We start from the raw sequence: 16,900 nt of genomic DNA, 5'->3' as shown, positions 1-16,900 counted from the left end.
GACTTATATTTTTTTTTGAATCACAAGATCCTGACCTATTTATAAATAGTTTTATCAATCTTAATTTTTATTCATGAATTACAACACTTAACTAGTACAATACAAAGATGCATTCACACTAGCTGAAAAATATTTTCCCTGAAACTCACAGGCATCGAATGACCCAACTTATTAACCGAAAAAGAAAGAGAAAGACACTTTATTATGAAAAAAGAAAAAAAGAAATTGATCTTTTTCAATAGTTTTTAATATTATCCATAAAAATGATATTAATTTTTTTTAAGTCATTCACAAATATTTTAAAGGCACCTGTTAAAAAAAGATAGCAGGTAATTGTTAATGGCGAGCATAGTTAACCTAAAAATATGTACCCGAATATCATTACAAACTTGATTCTTAAGAAAAAATTGAAAAAAAAAAATAATAATAAAATCAGTATGATCCTTTTATGTCATATATTTATGTATACTTATGTGGGGGTCTGTGGGGGTCTGAATAATCAAGGGGTTTTCAGAAAAATATATATCCTTGTAAAAATGTAAATTCTTTTTAAATGGTTGTGAGTTAGATATCATTAAAAATGCTATGTTGTCGTAGTCTTCATCTTTATTGACACCCCCAAATGAGGGCTCAATGGCCAATCCTACTGTTATAGATAGTTATGGACTACAATCAGGAAGAATATTGAGTCCATTTAGCTAGTTTAGATTGTTTTTCAAAAGCACCACATTAATTAATAGAACAAAATGCAAGCTTCATTGTTTCACTTTGTTTCTTGAGACAAGATTCAAGAAGCCCTTTCTCATTTGAATGAGATAAATTCATGGCCAACAAAAGATATTAAAATCAACCTCAACAACCAACAATTTGCATAGTATTTTACTCTGGATAATTTTAAAGAAGTCTTTGTGTTCAAGGCTTTGCTACCCAATTTGTTTTACATGAGGCTATAAGGCTATTAATTTGGGTTAATTGATCATTCATCAAATCTACAAAACTATTTTTGCAAAAGAATCAAGTCTAAAAACACTTTTTTAAGTTTCCAAACTATACAGATCCTTAATGGATTATTATAACAACCCAAGAAAGGCTTACATAAATTGATTATTACAGTCTATACTATGAGTCCCAACTATGGTTACCATCACAAAACTTCATAGACTTTGAATAAAACAGAACAACAGAGTTGTGATTTTGTATCATTGCAGATGACTGTAGTTGTAGCTATTATTTCTTACAGCCTTAGACAAAAAGTTTAGATTTTTTAAAGAGAAACCTGATTAAGCTTCTTCTAAGTACCAAGAAACAAACTTTCCCTGCAACAACCCACAGATCCAACCACAAAATGCTTAACCTGTGAAACAAATGAAAACTCCAAAAATCAACATAGAGAAGCTTGGTCAATCAAAATAACATAAATAAGTACATAAACAAAATGAAAGACAAAAGAAAAGCCAATGTTACCACAAAACAAAATGGTGACTCAAACCATGAAAAAGAGAAAGGGAGGGGAACTGAAAGAAAACATTGGTCTTAGGGGACTAGGAAAGAATTTGATTTCAATTAAAACCAGTCATTCTTTCCCATCACCCCTAACCCAAAACCTTCTTTCAACTCTCCCTCTCTTTCATCTCCTCTCACTCTTTATAATAATGGAAGAAGAACAACAAACAGTCGGAATTTTTTACTAAAGATCAGAGGATAGAGGAAAGAGAGGAACCAAAGGAAATCCTAGGAATGGGCGGAATCGGCAAGGAAAGGTTGTGGCACAAGCATTATTCTTAATTCACCTCATTTGTCTTACAAAAGTTTTTTACTCTTTTTAGTACTTTTTACTTCTCATAAAATAAAAATCTTAAATTACATCTATTGTGACTTTTTTGTTCTTCAACAAGCGAAACGGGAGAATTTGAATCCAAATTCTGCCCATATAGATAGCATGAACTAAGTCTCTTTATATTGTAAATTTTATAGGTAAAATAAACATACGGTGAAAACATGCAATCACTAACTAAGAACAAGTACAACTCTCAAGGAGTTGGTCTTGTGGTTCTCGTAACTCATGATTTTTCTTTGCAATATATGTCAAACATTCTATTCTCCCACTCATATGCATCTATTATCTTTAAATTGAGTTAAGAATAAGAGTTTAAAATCAAAATATTAAAAAAAAAAACTATATATAGCTTGATATAAATTTAACACTATGTAATTCTTTTGGATAGAATTATACAAAGAGAAGGACTTGGTTTTCAACTTTAAGTTTAAATATATAATTTGAACATAGAATGAAATTGGGAAAAAATAATTGATTTTTTTATGGATAGATTTAATCTTTAATAATATATATGTGGATTTGAAATAATGGGTAATTGAACGGATCTTTTTTTTTTTTTTTTTTTTTTTTTTTTTTTTTGCGTTGTGTTGTTGTTGTTTTTTTTTTTTTTTTTTTTTTTTTTTTTTTTTTTTTTCTCTTGAATATACATATATATATATATATATATATATTTTTTTTTTTTCTTTTTCTGGCTTACCAAACATGCTTTTGACTCTTGAGCACGAGTCGAAAGGAAAGTTTCAATTACATTAAGGAAATAATTTGAGAAAATTGCAAGGCTAGGAAGGTAAACTCTTATCTCAAGTTGGATGGAAAATTCTTCTTAAGGCCATCATTTAGGCTATTCCAGCTTTTTCCATGAGGTGTTTTAAATTACCAATTTGCTTGTGTCATGATTCTCATGAAATAGGAGCTTTAATGAAAATTTTTGGTGGGATAGCGAGGTGATCGAAGAAAAATCCATTGGTTTAAGTCATATGAGATGACAAAGTCAAAAATGGAGGGAGGTATGAGATTTAGAGACTTGGGTCTTTTTAATGATTCTTTGCTAGTAAACAAACATGGATTATTGCATAATAAACCTTCCTTTTTCTGTAAGGTATTTAAAGTTCTTTTTTTTTTTTTTTTTTCCAAATATTACTATTAAGGAAGCTAAAAATACTAGAGCTAGTTGCTATGCTTGGAAAGTATTTTGAGAGGTAGGGATGTTATTCAAAGAGGTTACCATAGGCGATTAGGAATGGTAATTCAGTGAAGATATGACAGCATCATTGGTTGCCAAGGAAGCACCCCCCAAAAGTTTCTTCTCCAATTGTGACGTCCATGGAAGAGAATACAATTGCAAGTTTGATTGATCCTGAGTTAAGGCAATGGGACCATGGCTTGATTGATGGTATTATTGCTCCCCAAAAAGTGAGATAATCAAGAAAAACCTACTATCACATAAGGAATCTGAGGACTTCCTCTACTGGCCTTTCCGCATGATGGGCACAAAAAAAAACCTATTGCGGCAGGCCAAAAAGCGCCGCTAAAGCCTTAAAAACCGCCGCTAAAGTACATTTGACCTTTGGCGGCGGTTCTTCCCGCCACCATTGCGGTACCGCTATAAATCTATTGTGGCAGTAATAAAAAGCGCTGCTGTAGATACACCTTTTAGCGGCGGTTTTGGTTTATTGCGGCAGGCACAAAACCGTCGTCATACGATTTTCAAATTCATGTTGATTGACTTTTAGCGGCGGGTTATGTCCGCCGCTATTGTGTCCACCTTTAGCGGCGGGCACACGGCACCGCTATAGGAAATCAAATAAAACAGATTAATTGCACTTTTAGCGGCGGGTGGAAACGCCGCTATATACTTGAACCTATAGCGGCGGGCAATAAACACCGCTATAGGGTTTCATTTAAAATATAAAATGTGCACCTATTGCGGCGCTTTTTGACCGCTGCTATAGATTTTTTTTTTTTTTTTTTTGAATAGGCTTTTAAACCACTATTTGCATCAAATATATTGTTCAAACCTATTACAAAGATCTTGTAATAGTTAACTCTACTAACACAATACCACCACAAATGTCTCCAAACTAACATAATATTAACATATATATATATATATATTATCAAATACATAACAAAAGAAAAAATGTGATCCTTTGTACACAACATTATATTAACTATATAACATTGTCTATATCCATCATAATAAAATTAACAAAAGAAAAGATGAGGTATACCACTTGTGATAATCAAACTTAATTTTCAACACTAGCAAAAAATGTGATTGCTCAAATGTGGTTCTTTGTACACAAAAGGTCCTCAAACACCAACATATAACTTATAAGCTGCTTGGTTGATGGGATGCAACTAATGATTTTTGGAGAGCAGGAGATTGTTGGATTGGAGGAACGTNTTTTTTTTTTTTTTTTTTTTTTTTTTAGGATAAGGGACATAAGTTGATCTGTGATGAAGTCTTTGAATAACAATATTGGAAAAGAACGAAGGATTTTTTAAAAATTTTATTTTTACTATTGAAGTCTATAATTTGACGGTAAATAAGGAGTATTGCAAATGATAGTTTTGGATAATATTGGACTAAATCGATCCGGTCATTTTTGTGTTAAAAAATGGATATTTTAAAAAATACTAATTAGAGAAATTATTGAATATCAATATAAATATAAATGACCCTTTTTTGTATTGAAAAATTGTTTTATTAGCTATCATTCCAAACACGTTGTTGTTTTTTTTTTTTTTTTTTTTTTTTTTTTTTTTTTTTTTTTCTCTTGAATATACATATATATACATACATATATATATATATATATTTTTTTTTTTTTTCTTTTTCTGGCTTACCAAACATGCTTTTGACTCTTGAGCACGAGTCGAAAGGAAAGTTTCAATTACATTAAGGAAATAATTTGAGAAAATTGCAAGGCTAGGAAGGTAAACTCTTATCTCAAGTTGGATGGAAAATTCTTCTTAAGGCCATCATTTAGGCTATTCCAGCTTTTTCCATGAGGTGTTTTAAATTACCAATTTGCTTGTGTCATGATTCTCATGAAATAGGAGCTTTAATGAAAATTTTTTGGTGGGATAGCGAGGTGATCGAAGAAAAATCCATTGGTTTAAGTCATATGAGATGACAAAGTCAAAAATGGAGGGAGGTATGAGATTTAGAGACTTGGCTCTTTTTAATGATTCTTTGCTAGTAAACAAACATGGCAATTATTGCATAATAAACCTTCCTTTTTCTGTAAGGTATTTAAAGTTCTTTTTTTTTTTTTTTTTTTCCAAATATTACTATTAAGGAAGCTAAAAATACTAGAGCTAGTTGCTATGCTTGGAAAAGTATTTTGAGAGGTAGGGATGTTATTCAAAGAGGTTACCATAGGCGAATTAGGAATGGTAATTCAGTGAAGATATGACAGCATCATTGGTTGCCAAGGAAGAATCCTACATACAAAAAAAAAAAAAAGGCAATAATTAGGACACAACAATATCAAATATTGGAATCCAAAATTGCTTTACAACATCAAAAATAAGCAATAAGCTTCTATTGGTTGACTCAATTCAATCAAATTCAAGATTGAATCTTGAATATGTTGATAGCTGGTTGGTGTTATAACATTGCATCTCAAATTCTAAAACTTGCAATCAAAACCCCAATTTTATGACACACACTTCCATAGTTCCCCTTCCCTAAGATGACCATATGCTTTCATGGATTAACCCAACCCATTTGCCAGGTCTAGACAATATTTTGAATGAGCTTTTTTGTATCATCAAAAAGAAAAAGAGGAGCAAGTTTGAGAACCAAAAAACTAGTGAACTAGTGAAGGAAACTAGATTAAGAAGTTGTACCACACCCATCAACAAGATACAGAGTACCAAAGTTTGAGTAAAAAGTGCAATCTTCACAGTAGGCCCTCTAGGCATCTCACTCAATGCCTTGCCAAATATCTTTTCTCTCACTTGGGTTTTTCCTAAGGTTCAATTATTGTAACTAATACTACTTTTTCCCACTTTAGTTTGAACCATAAGTAAAATGACCAAACATCATCTTTAAGATTTTAACATCCCTTTACAGTTCCAACTTCCAATGAACACGATTAAGAAGTCCAGAACAAGAAGGGTACCCCACTCACTAACAAGATACAAAGAACCAAAAGCTCTTGACATGAACTACAAGTTCACACAAGGGCAGAACAAGATTAAGAAGGCCAGAACCCATTTGTTTTCCAAGACCCCCATTAAACAAAAAAGTCTTTTCTTTTAAACAACCCTTAAACAGCAAATTATAAGACAAACCCAAAAAGAAAATAGCATGATCAAAGGAATTAAAAATATTTGAACACTTCTAATAGTGTTATAGTGCTAACTGCCATATCAAAAACCGGGGGAAAAAAAAAAGACATTACATGCTGGTTACTATAATTAGGGTGGAATGTAACTTATCAAAATAATATACCAAAAATCCATTTATCATGTCCATATGAATAGTATAACAATCAAGTACCCTCCATCTAATCACTCTTCTAGTAGTTATATATAATTCCTAGCCGGCAAAAATTAGCTGGCCTCTTAGATTGTAATATTCAAAGGTAAATAAAGGGGAATAGAATAAAGAAATCCAGTGAAAGCATGAAGAACGTATCTTTTGTTAAGGACATTAGGGAGCTCCCTTTCCCAACAAAAGGGAGCAAAGAAAGTACAAAAAGGGATACTAATGAAGACATCACATGGGCTGGAGGGGAAATTGTTAAGTCCAACCCATGAGGGGATAAACTTAGAGGTTTACTTGTTGGTTTTAGAATCCCACGTTGATTAGAAGCATAATAAGAGGGCGCAATAATCCCACATTGATTAGAAGCATAATTAGAAGCATGGACACTTCAATTGGTGTGCCGTACCTGTGTCGGACACAGGACACATCTGGGAGACTCCAGCCATTTCCTTTTATTTTTATTTTTATTTTTTTGAAAAATTGCAGTACATGGGAGGGACACTTATCTTTTATTTCTTTTTAGTCTCAATCTTGAACACTTATCTAATTATCTTTTATTTACACTTTTGAATCTCATTCTTAGTTTGTATTCTAATTTCTAAACATCATTTATTAGTCATGAATTTACTTTATTATCCATTATTGCTCTTAAATTGATATATGTTTAACATTAAATGAAAAAAATAAAATCTTTTTCTTTTTTCTTTTTTCATAAGTCAGATTGCATCTCATCTTAAATCAACAAGAGTTTTCACTTTGCATCAATGTCCCCTTCAAACATTCACTTAGCATTTATAACATTATATATTGGATTTAATATAACTTGTCTTTTTTCTGCCACTTGATGCTAATATCTTACATATACATAAATCATTAGAATGATTTGAGTACAAGCAACATGATTGGTTGAAATTAAAATAATCATTAAAATAAATAAATAAAAAACGTCAAGTCCAGAATCAAGCACCTCAATCTCAGTATTAGAATATAAGAAAAGTTCATCCACTCCTATACTCAAACTGTCAGCTCTATTTCCAATTTGCTCAACACTCTGCCAGAAGGGAGAAACAGAGTTAAAGTTACTTCCAGATATATAGCAAAGTCCAAGGAAAGTGAAAAAAATTTCACACAAACATGGTGAAATCACAAATTCCATTTTTAGAAACAATAAGTTGAAGATTTAACTCTATCTAGATTCAACACATCACAAGCTTATGGAATTATATTGTATACAAGCATTATTAGTTTGTATATGGGTTCGTAGAAATTTTGTTTGTCATTTCAACTAATAGCAAAATCCATTTTCCACTCAAAGTTCACAGCTTTCATTAATGGTTATTCTTTTATGGTGAAGGAAAATGGATTTAGCCTTGCCATTGTTTCAGTTCAACACTACTTGATGATGAGAACTGATATTTAGAATTATATGCTATACAAGCATTATTAGTTTTTCCATAATTTGTTACTTCCAACTAATACAATTTAACTAGATTTTTGTTTTTTTTTTTTTTTTTTTTAAATTAAGGCCAAGTTGCATCTCATGTGGCAACTTAGATGGCATAAAAAATAATATTTTAATATCACTATTCGAGACCAAATTGACACATTTAAAATGTCGATGAGTAAATTGACAAATAGCCTAAAAGATAAGGACCAAATATATAATTTATCTTTTTTTCGCTAAATATATTTTGTCCTAAATTTAACATAGATAGATCATGGACCTTCAACTCTACTGGAACAAAATATCCAATAAAATAACAATGCATCAAGTAAATAACTTTTATTTTCTTTTTCTTTTTGCAATTTAACTAAAAACTCAAATCAACATCAGATTGTAATCATATCGAACTGAAACTGACAAGAAACCAGAAGTGTAGCATATTATTAGTAAAATATTTTGTAAGAAAACAGAAAATAGTTGATAATTATGGACTTACACTTTTAGCCTCATTCCCAAATCCTACAAAAATGTGCAGTACGACTTGCATAAATATGTTTCTTTCTTCAGGTCAATCCCATCTCTTCTTGATGGTGAATTTTCTTCCATTTCCTTTCTGGACATATACCAGTGACCTGATTCCTCTTGCCCGTCCTGAGAATTTCTTGAAGACCCACCATCAGAAGCTCCATGATGTGATGACTCCCTAGATAAAAGCACAGTCATGTTTGTCTTCATAAAGAGTATGATATAATGGCTAAATATGCAACCACTATAGCAAGCACAGGAATATTATCTGCTCATGGAACAACAGGACAAGTCAGCAATTAAAGACCATCTGAATACAATGTACTTTTTTCTTCTTGGTAACAACAAATAAAAAGTTTAGCCCCACAAAGCAGACAAGTACTATTTTTTTTATTCCTAATTACCATTTTTACTATTGAAGAAATCAAATTTTGCTAAATATGATTTTTTTTTTTTTTTTTAAGACGTTTTAAAGGCACAAAAATCATACGAGTTATCCATGGATTACTGAGAGAGAGATTTTCACACCAAACAAAACCCCAAGCTTTAAAATAAAATTGGGATTTTTTAGATAATTTTCAGTCACACCAAACAAAACCTAAGCTAAGCTTCGAAGCCCAACCAAAAAAAAAAAAAAATTGAAGCTTCAACAATTAAATATATGAAAAACCATACATTTCAGTTGATGAAACCCTATTAATAAAATTGGGATAATTTTTCAGTCAAATCAAACAAAACCTAAGCTAAGCTTCAAAGCCAAAAACAAATCAACGAAGCTTCAACAATTAAATACAAGAAAAATAACACATTTTAGACCGCAAAGACATACCTTTTTTTTTCTCAAGTCTTCAAATGCCAGAAATTTTCAGGTTCTCTCAAATTTTCTCTCCTTTTCTCGGAAACCAAACAAAGGGTAAAGAAAATTAAGCTAAAAGGAAACAATTATAGCGATAGATTAGGTTACGAAAACCTAGAAAAATCGAAATTTTAGAAAGTGAAGAGAGTAAAGGTAAACGAAAACGACGACGTACCTTAGTTGTAGCATCCTCCTTTGGTTGCTCCCTCTAGGGTTCTCTCTCTCTCTCTCTCTCTCTCTCTCTGTGAAGATTTGAGATGTGAAGGGGAGAGAGACCTGAAGGTAAGGATGAGGAAGAGAGAGTGAGGCGGCTGAAAATGTGATAGGGTAAGAAAAAACCCTAACTTTTTCCTTTTTTTTTATCCTTTTTTTTTTTTGAATTCTAATTCTTTATTTATTTATTTATTTTTGTGCTAATCCTCCTTTTTTTTCTACTTTTGTTTTTTCTTTTTCTTTCCTAGGCGTGACATGGTATAGGCATTTTTTTTTCTTTTTGGTTTTCGTTCTGATACCTTTTTGATAAGAATGTAATTTAATAAAAAAAATTGATAAAAGAAGTTTAAATTCTTAACGTAATAATTATTCTTTATCCTAACGTTTTGGTTTTTTGAGGGGGAACAAATTTTTGAGAAATTTTGGGTGGGAAAAATAAAATAAGACAAATTTATTTTAAGGAAAAAAATAAAAAAATAAAAGAAGAAAAATTTAATTAATTACCATCTTTGACTGGCAATTACCATTTTGTCATGCATTTTGTAATTGTACATGAATCAAACACATCTATATATTTTCTCATCAAAAAAAAAAAAACACATCTATATATTTAAGTGAATTAATGAGTGTAAAGTATTAAGAATCTAATATTAATAAGCTATGAAATAAAATTTAAGAACAAAAAACAATTACATATACTCAATAAAAATCACCACACAACATTCTCAAAAAAAAAAAAAAAAAACCACACAACAAAAATTATCACACGTGCTTTAGTAACTTACATTTATATTTGGTATAAATCCCACTCTCAATCCTTCCTTATCTAAAAACTCAAAATTAAAACAGGTTGGGGAGACTAATTTACAGCGTTTTAGATCAAGCATAAAGACTTTTGTAAGAAGACAACCGGCAAGGTGCAAGCTTGTTTTTCTTTTATTTGATTCTCTCTCTCTCTCTCTCTCTCTCTCTCTCTATATATATATATATATATTCAAAGAATAACCTATACAGACATATATGTATGTATCTATATATAACATACATATACATAAAATATGTTTGTGACATGATGTAACTATGTTATTTTTTTATTTCTAAAAAAAACATATGTTATTTTCTTATATTAAAGAAAGTATTTATATCTAGGTTGAAAGTTTTTGACATAATTATTTGATTATTTGATATTTAAAAGTCATATTTTATATAATTTTATTAGAGTTCGCCATGTAAAAGAAGGAAAACGAGTATTGAATTAATTTTTTTCTAAAAAAAAAAATTAATTATTTCCATTTCATGAGCATCTATCCATTGGGGTCATTAGTTTAATTATTAAATACTTTATTTGCAATTACATATGCTTTTTATTTTTTTAAAGATTATAAACAATTACAATTTTTTTCTCATAATTTTATAGTTGGGGGAGAGGTTTTTTGAACTCAGATGTCTCTACTAAATACACCATATAATACCAATCAATTAAAACAATAACCTTGTAACTTGTATGACTTTATAATAATGGATCATTAAAAAATCTTCTTCAAACTTTGTGGTTTCCAAATATAAATATATAGCCAAGAGCCTTNAACCACACAACAAAAATTATCACACGTTCTATCTTATTAAAAATTTTAAAAAATGGTCATAGCTATTATTAAATTTATGCAAAAATTTTAATATGTGACTAACTAAGCTTACTTTAAAAAATAATAATAATAATATGACTAATTAGATGGTCAGCTTGAGAGAACATAACCATATAAGTACAAAGCACATGTCCATCACACATCAAACCCTAAAAACCGAGAATATATATAGTCATATACGTACACAACACGTGTCCATCACTTGCCATGCTTGGATTTGAAATCTAACCATTGGATTTAAAGAGTGTAATGAAATGATCATTCTGGTAAATTGTAGTCACAATTAAACGGCTGGATTTAAAAAAAGACGCAGTCAAAGTTTAGTCAAATTTGGTCAAACCCGATCAAACTTAACAGTGATCCGATACCATTGGACTTTGTGAAATTCATATTCAAATCTTGATCATTAGGATTAAAGAGTATGGTGACATATTGGTATTGGTAAATCTTCATGCCAATCAAATGTAATTTACCATTTGATCTTTAAACTTATCTTTTATGCGTTATTTTAAACTACAAAAATATGAATTTAAACGATTAATTGATGATGTGATTATTAATCTTTGATCACCTTAAAATTTTGGAAGTATGAAAAATATATGAAGATAATGTAATCTAATGGTAAATTTAACAAAATTCACATTGAATTAAGAAATATAGGGTTGGGTTCAAGTTATATTTGATGTAACTCTAAAAAATGTTACACCAACCAATAACTTATTGTTGAATTCATATTTTGAAAATCCAATCATTGAATCACATTTTTTATATGTTCTTAACATGCATGCCAATTTTCACGCCAATCGGATGTAATTTACCATTAATCTTTAAACTCATCTTTTATGCGTATTTTAAATTACAAAAATTTGAATTTAAACTGTTGATTGATGACATGGCTATTAATCTTTGATTACCTTGAAATTTTGGAAGCATGAAAAATATATGAAGATAATGTAATCTAACGGTAGATTTGTCAAAATTCACATCGAATTAAGAAATATAGGGTTTGGTTCAAGTTACACTTGTTGTAACTCTAAAAAATGTGATACCAACCAATAACTTATTGTTGAACTCATATTTTAAAAATCCAACCGTTGGATCACATTTTTTATATGTTCTTAACGTGCATGCCAATTTTTATGCCAATTGGATATAATTTACCATTTGATCTTTAAACTCATTTTTTATGCGTTATTTTAAACTACAAAAACTTGAATTTAAACGAATGATTGATGACATGGCTATTAATCTTTGACCACCTTAAAATTTTGTAAGCATGAAAAATTTATGAAGATAATGTAATCTAACGGTATATTTGTCAAAATTCACATAGAATTAAGAAATATAGGATTGGGTTCAAGTTACACTCGATGTAACTCTAAAAAATATTACACCAACCAATAACTTATTACTGAATTCTTATTTTGAAAATCTAACCATTGGATCATATGTTCTATATGTTCTTAACATTTATGCCAATTTTCATGCCAATCAGATTTAATTTATCATTTGATCTTTAAACTCATCTTTTATGCGTTATTTTAAACTACAAAAATTTGAATTTAAACGATTGATTGATGGCATGGCTATTAATCTTTGATCACTTTGAAATTTTGGAAGCATGAAAAATATATGAAGATAATGTAATCTAACAGTAGATTTGTCAAAATTCACATGGAATTAAGAAATATAGGTTTGGGTTCAAGTTACACTTGATGTAACTTTAAAAAATGTTACACCGACCAATAAGTTATTGTTGAATTTATATTTTGAAAATCCAACCGTTAGATCACATTTTTTATATGTTCTTAACATTCATGCCAATCAGATTTAATTTATCATTTGATCTTTAAACTCATCTTTTATGCGTTATTTTAAACTACAAAAATTTGAATTTAAACGATTGATTGATGGCATGGCTATTAATCTTTGATCACTTTGAAATTATGGAAGCATGAAAAATATATGAAGATAATGTAATCTAACAGTAGATTTGTCAAAATTCACATGGAATTAATAAATATAGGGTTGGACTCAAGTTACACTTGATGTAACTCTAAAAAATGTTATACCAACCAATAACTTATTGTTGATTTCATATTTTGAAAATTCAACCGTTGTTTCACATGTTATATATGTTCTTAACATTCATGCCAATTTTCATGCCAATCGGATGTAATATACCATTTGATCTTTAAACTAATCTTTTATGCGTTATTTAAAATACAAAAACTTAAATTTAATTAATTGATCAATGGCATGGCCATAATCTTTGATCACCTTGAAATTTTGTAAGCATGAAAAATATTTGAAGATAATGTAATCTAACGATAGATTTGTCAAAATTCACATGGAATTAAGAAATATAGGGTTGGGTTCAAGTTACACTTAATGTAACTCTAAAAAATGTTACATCAACCAATAACTTATTGTTGAATTCATATTTTGAAAATCCAACCGTTGGATTACATGTTCTATATGTTCTTAACATGCATGCCAATTTTCATACCCATCGGGTGTAATTTACCATTTGATCTTTAAGTTGGAAGGCAACAAAAATAGAGCAAAATTTTGGGGCTTGGAAATTTATAGGTCTATTGCGGCGGTCCATCCCGCCGCAAAAAGGGTACATATTGCGGTGGGTCAATGACCGCCGCTATATCTAAGCTTAGCGCCGCTAAAACAGGTCTATTGCGGCGAGTCATTGGCCCGCCGCTATAGTACGCCGCAAAATACCAGAACTATTGCGGCGGGCATATAATACGCCACAATAGATCTTATGTACCGCCACAATAGCTCGTTTTTCTTGTAGCGTCAGGGTATCATTTTTTTGAATGCCAAAGTTGCTTTGGCCCCTATAGAGATTGAGCCAAATCAAGACAAGGAGTTACAGAAAGGGAGCTTGGTTGCTGCAGGTTTCGAATAAGGTGAAGAACATGTTGTGTCGAGCTTGCAGAATTTCGTGCCCACAAAAATGAATTTGGTTCGTGGGATTGTTATCGATAATCCAATGTGTGACCGTTATCAATCAGCGCCAGAAGACCAGCTGCATGCTCTTTGGTCTTATCCGAAGATTGATATTATTTGGTTTGATGCTTTTGCCTGGGGTTTTCGCATGACATCCACTTTCGTTTAGTTTAAAGAATTGGTTTGGTGGATTTTTCAATAGCAGAAACAACCGAAGGTTTCTGCAGTAATGATTTGTGATGTGCATGGAATATATACAAAAAGTATATTTAGCATTATTTTTATTTCTTTTATGGCTGATTATAAATTGTCTTTGTTTTATAGGTAATATTAGGCTTTACGTACAAAGTTGGGCTAGACCTATTGTCAAGCTAACTTAAGACCCAAATGTAAAGCATTAAGTAAAGATTCAGCCCAAGTAAACATCTAGCCCAGGCGTGAATTCAAGAGAAGACCAAAAGCAAAGAAAGAAAGAAAAATAAAAGAAGCCAAGATTCAATCCAACGTGTATGAAGTTTGCAAGGAAAGAAACTCTAAAACCAAGCACAGGTGTGTCACAAAAGAAAATCACAGTCAACGTGGTGGGCTTTAGAGTCCTATTCAGTTGTTGTTGTGGCCTTCGTATTACTTCACCAAAACACGTACCTGAAGTTTTAGTGCATGGCTTGAAAATATGAAATCCTAGTTCTACTTGTATTAGGATTAGAGAATAGTACTAAACTAAGGCTAGAGCGCAGGAAGGAGGTGCTACATGTGGCCTCCTCAATTTGATTAATTTATTTCCTTGTATTTTGTGGGATTTAATTGTATTGAGTTTAGTATTAAGTTGGTGAAGATTGCTCAAGACAATAAAGTTTGCGACTTGCTCGCGATTGGCGCGTGAGTGGACAACTCGCAAAAGCCATGTGAGGAGCACATGAGAAAGTTCAATAGTTAGTGTGTTTCGCAAGTCACTCACGACTTGACCAACCCACGAGATGACCTGCGAGATACACTAACCAACTTGATTTTAAGTGCGACTTTCATACCCTTCACCCACACTGTGTATACCTTCATTACCCACAGAATTGTAAGGAGGCTATTTAGAAGAAAATCCTAGAGAGAGGTTTTTACAACATACCCACCATTTTAGAGAGAGCTACTCATCCTTAAGTGTAGCATATTGGCACTTTTTAGTGTTTTTAAAAGAAACTTTAAGGTTATGTTTGGTAACCGTTTTTTTTTTTTTTTTTCAAAATTTTTTTTTTGAGAATATAATGAAAAAAAAAATTCTTGTATTTTTGAAATAAAAAACATGTTTGGTTAGTTGAAATTAAAAAGATAGTTTTTTAAAGAAAAAAATAGAAAACACTAAAATATGTTGTTACTAGGATTTGAACTTTAATACTAACTCATTAAATGAGACAGATTCATTAAATTAAATGCGTGTTTTTATTAACTTTTAAAAATTAGAAACTGAAAACAATCTTCTACATGTTTTCAGATTCCTTCACAAATTCAGTTTTGAGAATAATTTTTGTTTTCTTTCCATTTTGGGTTGCCAAACAAGTTTTTTAGTCTAAAAAATAGAAAATTATTTTTGGAAACAAAAAATAAGGGGAAAAAATAGTTACTAAACATGCCCTAAGATTCCTTCTCAAAAAAAAGAAAAAAAGAAAAAAGAAAAAAAAAAAAAGAGACTTCAAGGTTCAAATCCCCTTCTGAAGATTGAATTATTAAAAAAAAATGTATATAAATATATTAAAGTGGAAGCTTAATAAATGACTCGAATTAAATTCCAATCTCACTTTAATTTTGTGCTAAATGTCACTTCATTTGAAATTTAAGTAATAGCATAGTGGTAAAGACACCCTTAGTAGTACTTTATGTTTGTGATTCAAATCAAACCTCCTCTCTTCCCCAACTCATTGATTCTATGATAAATTCTATGAAGTGGCACTCTGTTTAAATATTACATCTTTAATTTTGGAGAAGTGTTATGTCTACAATATTAATTTTTACAACAAAATATAAGTGGATGTTATTGGTTTTAATTTGAATTTACAGTTTAAATTACTTTTTGCCCACCCAATAACTAATAATAACATGTCACTTAGAATTTGTTCTAAACTTGTCATGAAAATGTTAGGATATTGCATTTCTTTTAATCTTGTGCCTCTATTTTAAACTATTTCTAGGGTATTTATAACTGCTTCAACTCCATTTAAAATTACTTCCCAAATCTGATTCAATTTTTCTTATCAAATATTAAGATTAATTTATGTAGAAAGTATAAACTTCAATGGAAATTTACCATGATCTAAAAAATTTGTTACTCCTTTTCAATGTTTTTTATAACTAAAATTTTGTAACTTATTTGAAAAATATAAAATATTAAATGAATTTATTGCATTAAAATAAATAAAAATTATGTTAAAAAGTAAAATTAAGTGTATAGATACGTCAATAACCTAATTATTTATTATAAATTTATAATGAACATTTTACTTATTTAATCAAAGGATATTCTTATAAAAAAAATTTAAGCATTGAAAAAAAAATTGAACATTAATATATTCAAAAGAATCAAAACTTAGGCACAAATATTTATAATTTATTTAATTAGTTTGTTCTGAAATAGATTTGTGTGGAAGCAGAAGGTTATAAGCTAAAACTTAGAGGAAAAAGTATTTCCAAGTTTGATTCACCAAGTGTGATTTCATTTATTGATTCACCAGATTTGATTCAAATTTCAAGATGATAAATGGATACAACAAAAGTTCACAATAATTTCACAACATAATTCCATTTTTAAGGCCTAAAATATTGTGGAATGTAGGAATTTCATTGTTGTAGACAGAAAGACATTATTGATGATCAATTTACTAACAAAAATGGATGGCAATGTCAATTTGAAAATGGAATAAATATC

General features: G+C 30.1%; 1 long non-coding RNA gene across 5 annotated transcripts; it reads right to left on the bottom strand.

The window, feature by feature from the left end:
* Positions 1 to 5,326: 5,326 nt before the first annotated feature.
* Positions 5,327 to 9,525, bottom strand: LOC112037188 (uncharacterized). 5 transcript variants are annotated; one of them, XR_010627311.1, is made up of 4 exons: positions 9,339 to 9,523; positions 9,137 to 9,235; positions 8,279 to 8,485; positions 5,327 to 7,389 (listed from the first exon to the last, which is right to left on the bottom strand). It is a non-coding gene; the product is annotated as an uncharacterized LOC112037188 (long non-coding RNA). The 5 variants fall into 5 exon arrangements; XR_010627310.1 differs by having other exon boundaries at positions 5,328 to 7,389; positions 9,137 to 9,196; positions 9,339 to 9,521; XR_010627308.1 differs by having other exon boundaries at positions 5,329 to 7,389; positions 8,279 to 8,575; positions 9,339 to 9,525.
* Between the last annotated feature and the right edge of the window lie 7,375 nt (positions 9,526 to 16,900).

The sequence above is a fragment of the Quercus suber genome, unplaced genomic scaffold (assembly GCF_002906115.3).
Source record: "Quercus suber isolate HL8 unplaced genomic scaffold, Cork oak 2.0 scaffold_1093, whole genome shotgun sequence".
Taxonomy (NCBI): domain Eukaryota; kingdom Viridiplantae; phylum Streptophyta; class Magnoliopsida; order Fagales; family Fagaceae; genus Quercus; species Quercus suber.
Note: the sequence above shows the minus strand (reverse complement) of the source record. Positions and strands in the feature narration are given on the sequence as shown.